The sequence below is a fragment of the Crotalus tigris genome, unplaced genomic scaffold, assembly GCF_016545835.1.
Source record: "Crotalus tigris isolate CLP2741 ecotype Arizona unplaced genomic scaffold, ASM1654583v1 scf7180000024338.4412243, whole genome shotgun sequence".
Classification (NCBI taxonomy): Eukaryota; Metazoa; Chordata; class Lepidosauria; order Squamata; family Viperidae; genus Crotalus; species Crotalus tigris.
In genome coordinates, this window is record NW_024100508.1 from 3,798,910 (window position 1) to 3,805,537 (window position 6,628).

Sequence of the window (6,628 nt, forward strand, 5' to 3'; positions counted from 1 at the left end):
TGTGGTCAGTCATATTCTGGCCTCCCTCAAGGGGGGGGTGTTTTTGCAAAGCTTGACTTAGCTCAGGCGTATCAACAGTTGCCTGTTGATGAAGCTGCTGCTGTAGCACAAACCATTGTAACCCACAGGGGGGCATTCAAGGTAAAGAGGCTACAATTTGGAGTAAATGTGGCTCCTGGAATTTTCCAAAGCGTAATGGAAAACACACTAAGGGGCATACCAGGGGTTTGCCCCTATTTTGATGATGTCTTAATTGCTGGAGACTCTACCCACAACTTAGCTGAGAGATTAAGGGCTGTTCTGCTGAGGTTCAGGAAAACGGGCCTCAAACTCAAGAAGGACAAATGTAAAATTGGGGTGCCTTCTACAGATTTTCTGGGATTCAAAATTGATGCCACTGGGATTCATCCTGCTGAGCCCAAATTAAAAGCTATAATGCGTGCTCCAAGGCCAGGGGTAGGCAACCCAAAACACTCAAAGAGCCACTTGGACCCGTTTCCCACCAAAAACAAAACACCAGGAGCCGCAAAACCCTTTTGATATCTAAAATGAAGATAACACTGCATATATACTTTTTACCTTTATTATAGGTGTGTGTGTGTGTGCACGTGTGTATGTATGTGTATATGTGTGTGTGTGTGTGTGTGTGTGTATGTATGTGTATATGTGTGTGTGTGTGTGTGTGTGTGTGTGTGTGTGTGTAGGTCTTTGGTTGTTCGGGTTTTCTCCCGCGTAAAATTGGAAGTGTCTTGGCGACATTTCGACGAAGTCCCATTCGTCATCTTCAGGCTCGTGTTTTCAGCTTCGTGCTTTGAGCAGCAATGTGTGGTCTTAGCTGTTTCTTCCTTTTAACTGCCAGTGGGGGTATGAACTGATTGGGTGGGAGCTTGGCTGTGTTCTGATTGGGTGGAGGTGTGTTCTGAATGGTTAGGGGCTTGGCTGTGCTCTGATTGGCTGGGGGAGTGTTCTGTTTGGTTGTGCTCAGGTTAGTCTGAGCTGCAGAGGGGTTTAAGATTTTGGGCTGCCTTGCTATTCCTTGGCTTTGCGTTCGTGGTCGTGCCTCCTCTTCATGGAGGGTGTCAGTTTGCTTCATGTATGGATTGGAGGGGTTTAAAGTGGCTAATGATGCAGCTGTGGTCTGGCTTCTGGTTTGTGGTCGTGCCTTGTCATCGGTGTGGCTTTGGGTTTGTTTTTTGCGTGGATGTGTGGTGGTGACATCCTGTGTGGTTTTTGTGAGTGTGGGTCTGGTATCATTTTTTGTGTTAGGGAGTCGTTTGTCAATAAGGGCGGGTTTCCAATGGCTGGTAGGCGGGAGGTATCATCTCGCTTGTTCATGCTGTGTGGGCGTTTTTCTATCTCGATGGCTTCTCTGATTATTCTGTTATTAAAATGTTCACTTTTGGCAATGGTTCTGGTATTTTTAAAGTCAATTTCATGTCCTGTGGCTTTAAGGTGTTGGACCAGGGAAGATGTTGGTTCCTCTTTTTTGACTGAGTTCTTATGTTCTTCAATGCGTGCACTTATTCTTCTGTTGGTTTGTCCGATGTATGTGGTGGGACAAGTGGTGCATGGGATTTCGTATACTCCTTGATTTTCTAATTCAATTTTATCTTTGGGGTTTCTAAGGATGGTGGATATTTTTCTGTTTGTGCAGAATGCTGTTTTGATGTTGTGTTTATGGAGGATCTTACTGATTCTCTCTGTGGTGCCTTTTATGTATGGGAGGAGGGCTTTGCCGTTTTCTTGTTCTTAGAACTTAGAACTTATAACACAGTATGGGAATGTTTCTGGTTTTAAAGTCAACAATTATAAGACTAAGATATTATCTAAGAATATGTCAGTTAAGGATAGAGAAAGTTTGGTCAAAGCTACAGGTTTCCAGATGGTAAAAAAGATTAAATATTTGGGAATATATTTAACTGCTTCAAATGGAAAATTGTATAAGAATAATTATGAACCATTATGGGTAAAAGTACAAAAGGACTTAAAAGACTGGAAAAAATTGCAATTGTCATTGTTGGGGAGAATGTCAGCTGTAAAAATGAATGTTCTACCAAAGTTCCTTTTTTTGTTTCAGATGATACCTATTTTAAAAAAAAGAGGCAAATTTGGATGAATGGCAAAAGGGCATCAACAATTTTATATGGGCCGGAAAGAAACCAAGGGTTAAGTTTAAGATTTTACAGGATGCTCGAGAAAGAGGAGGACTTAAGGCACCTAACTTGAAATTATATTATGATGCAGCCGCCTTAACTTGGTGAAGTGATTGGCTTAATTTAACAAATAAGGATACTTTTTGGGGGGAAGGTTGGGATTTAATATATGGTTGGCATGCATACTTGATTTTTAATAAGAAAGTTGATCGGACTTTTAAATCACATATTTTGAGGAATGCCCTACTTCGTGTTTGGAAAAAGTATTATTACAGATTAAATTATAAAATACCTATCTGGGGGACTCCCAGACATGCAACTGAGGGAACTTCTAAGGGGACAAATTTTGATAAAATCTCGTATAAAGAATTGTTAATTTGGTCTGGTTCGAATTGGCATTTGAAATCCCTAGATGTATTAAGGCAGGAAAATATCCTACAGTCATGGTTTCAATATTTACAAATAGTGGATAGATGGACTGTAGATAAGAAAGAGGGAATAACATTAGAAGACAAACAATTGGTTATTCAGATTAAAAATCAGAGTCAGGCTCATATAAAAAGAATTTATAATGTTTTACTAGAGTTAGACTCGGAAACAGAATTTGTTAAAGACTGTATGATTAAATGAGCTCAAAATATACAGGAACCGATTTCATTGGATTTATGGGAGACAATTTGGACTAGAAACGTTAAATTTACACAAGCTCAAAATTTGAGAGAAATTTGTTATAAAATGTTTTATAGATGGCATTTAGATCCTAAAAAATTATCTTGTATGTATCCTAATATACAGCCCAAATGTTGGAGATGTGGCAATAAAGATGCGACATATTTTCATATTTGGTGGAATTGTAAAAAGGTAAAGGCTTTTTTGATTATGATTTGGTGGAACATTCAAAAGATTTTTAGAAGGAAGATAAAGTTCACTCCTCAACTATTTTTATTGGGTATTTTTGTGGACTTAAATGATAAAGAAACTATTTTGATGTTGAATTTATTAACTGCTGCAAGGTTATTAATAGGTTTATACTGGAAAAAAGATTCTTTGCCTACTTTAGAAGAATGGGTATTTAAAGTATCTAGTTTTGCAGAAATGGCAAAAATTTCTGCTTATTTAAAGGATCCTACACAAGAAAGATATATTACTGTATGGAGAAGATGGATAGATTATATTCAGAAAAAGTATGGAACTAAAAAGTTTCATTTATTTTATGAATTAATATTATAGTAAATATTATAGAGAATTTTCTTATAGATTATTGGAGTTAAAAGTTAAGTATGATATTTTCTTTTTTTTTCTTTTCTTTTTTTCTTATTATTATAAATCTTCTTATTATTAACCCTGTATTCTGCTCTGGGAAGTGAAGGGAGGGGGGTTGGGGGTGGGAGGGAGGAATGGGGGGGGTAAGTGTAATATAGATAATGGTTGCTTATAGGGGTGCGGCCTGGGCACTCCCCTTATGCTGCGTTCATGGGTTTGAGAGGGATGAGAGGTGAGAAAGTGTAGAAAGGAAGTAGGGCAGTGAGAGGAGAGGGGGAGGGGAAGAGAATAGGATGGGAGGTGAGAAAGAGGAGGGAAGCAGGGAATGTTTTAAGAGAGGGTGGACGCGGCCTGGGGGGAGTGGACAGGTCGTACCAATGGCTATGAATTTATCTTATTTCAAAATTGTATTGTATTTTTTTTTAATGTTTATATGGAAAAAAAATCAAAAACTTTTAATAGAGATATAAAATGGAAGACAAGGTTGTTATGTGCTCCTTGCTACTTTCCTTCGTGACCAGAGGCAAGCTCGCCTGACCAATAACCAGCCAAGACACAGTGAAGGCCTTTTGTTTCGTTTATTGCAATAAGCGGGGAGAGAAGCTATCAAAGCTTGGTTCTCTCTAAAATTTTAACCCAAAATATCTCCTTCTTTTATTCATCCCTATCACCGGCCGCTACAGCCCTCCTCTTTCCCCATTGGCTGAGGTAGTATGAGGTTACACTCTTTCCATCCACTTATACACATTTCCTGATAACATACTAAATCATATTCACATATACAATAAGAATAAAAAAAATTAGACATTTAAATGGTTATTTTAAACTCAGTATAAGTTAAACAATAAGTTCTTTTCCTGCTTTTCAATTCAGTGTGCCTCTCTTCTTATCTTATTCAGCTTATTTTCCTATTCTCCATTCAACCTTCCTGGCTAGCCATTTCCTATATATTTTTATAGCTTCTCTTCTTCCTTTCTCAGACCCAACTATTTTTGCCTATATGGTTTATCTTACTTCCTTAATGTTATCTCTTTCTGACTCTCACCATCTGTATTTTTCTTATTCAATTAGTTTCCATTGTATTGTAGGTTTAACTGACTCTGAAGATTTATCATATTGATGTATATTTATCAGTCCCCCCTGTATTTCTGTATACTCTGATGAATCTTCATTTTTGGCTATATTAGATAACATAAATTGAATCTGTACATCTTCTCCAGAGATGTTTTTCGCTACTGACCCCAATGTTTTGGTGCAAAATGAAATACAGCAGGGTAAACATTGGAGACAGACACAACACATAATACCTATCACAACTATAAACACTAGTCCTATAAATATTTGTTTTAGCCATCCAAAATTGGGAAGCCAATTTGTTAACCAACTCCAATCACCCCACATATTTTCATACTTTTGTTCAGGAGTTTTGGCCACATTCCTGATTCCTTTAGCAATGTCCATCACTGCTTCATGATTATCATCTACCTTTAAATCCCACAAACAAATTTTTACCTTTATTTCCCATGCTGTTCTGGTGTGTTGTCTTCAGTAATATTAGAAGTAGAATCCACCCCTCATGATTATTACACAGTATTTCACACCCACAAATTGATCCACAATTACAACAATAACAATAACAATAATCACTAGCTATTACAGAGGTAACACATCTACCACCTAATTCTTACAATGTACAGTTCTACATTTTCAGTTTCTAATGGTATGACTTCTGACTTAGTTATTCATTTTATTTGTAACAAACAACTTTTATTTCTCTGATGAGTCACCACCAACATCTTTGTTCTTTGTCTAGGGTCACCTGAAATTCTAATAGAGATATTCAAAATAGATAGGGGTTCTGGTCCACTACCCATTCAAGTCCTTTTAAATGTGGCTTTCAGTCTTTGTTCTGGAATAACTGTCCACCCTCTTTCAGGTCCAGTCACCACCTTTGCTCGTGTGTAGTGAGTCCAACCCTTCTCAGCCCTCCGGACAGCAGATTTAATATAAGGAGCTTCCCTTCTTTGGTTGCAGAAGTTCCTCCTTCCATTTACGATTCAGCACCCACTGTCCCGGCTGGAACTTATGGACTGGAAATTCCAAAAGGAGTTGTTTGCGCCACCAAGCCTTCCTGTCAAAGAGAAGACAGAGACCCCAGTACTTGTTCTACATTTAGCTATTTGTCTCCCTCCTTTGGGAGCCTTAACCCTTTATTAACCCTTTTACATATCAAACATCCCTCTGTAGCCCTTTGGGCTATCCCATAAATTCCAAGGGTAGCATAGAATTTCAAATACATTTCTACCTATGCTTTAATTCCCCAATATTTCCCCTCATATAGTTTTTGGATCACCATTCTTGCAGTACCTTGTGATAACCACAGAATCCCCTTAAGACCATTTTTGTTGTTTGGTAATTATAAATCTACTATATCCTCAATCCTTTTACTATCTATTTTCCTTTCCCCTTCAACTATAATATATTCTAGATATTTTACCTCCTTTCATACCAATTGGGCTTTATTTGCTAGACACCCTCAATCCTTTCTTCTGCCAAAAAATTGCTTTCCCATTTCTTTATAATTCCCAGAATAAGATATTACAAAATTGGGAAGCTACATAAAAATGTATTTGCTTCCACATCTTAAAAGTGGTGGGAAGAAAAGAAAGAAAAAAATCATTTGTCCTGTATCAGATAGACTATACTTGTCCATGGAAGCTCTATCAAAAATTGTCACATTTTTCTTTCTCTTCCCCCTTTCACTCTGATTAGATACCATGTTACAAAAATATAACTCAATAAACCTATTGTAAATAACACATTCAGGATTCTAAAAGGTAAAGCACATAGGCTCACCAATTAGCTTTGGGCCAACATTTCTGGAATGCCTTTTGTCTCAGGCAAATTACATTCAAATCACTCTTGTGGCAGCACATCAAAGAACACCAGGATAGCTAAGAAGACAAAAGATTGTCTCTCCCTTCCCCCACTCACTAAACCAGACAGAGTAAAAATTTATACAAAACTTTTGCTTGAAACAGCCCTCAGGAGGAAAATTGCCATAACATTTACAAAAGTGGCTTGCCAATACTTCCCTCCTAGGGCTGAACAAAAAAATAAACCAGCCCCAAAACACTCAGCCATCCCTCATGGCCAAAGCAGGATTTGAACTCAAATCCAGCCTTGCAGCCTGTGGCTATAACCCTGAAACC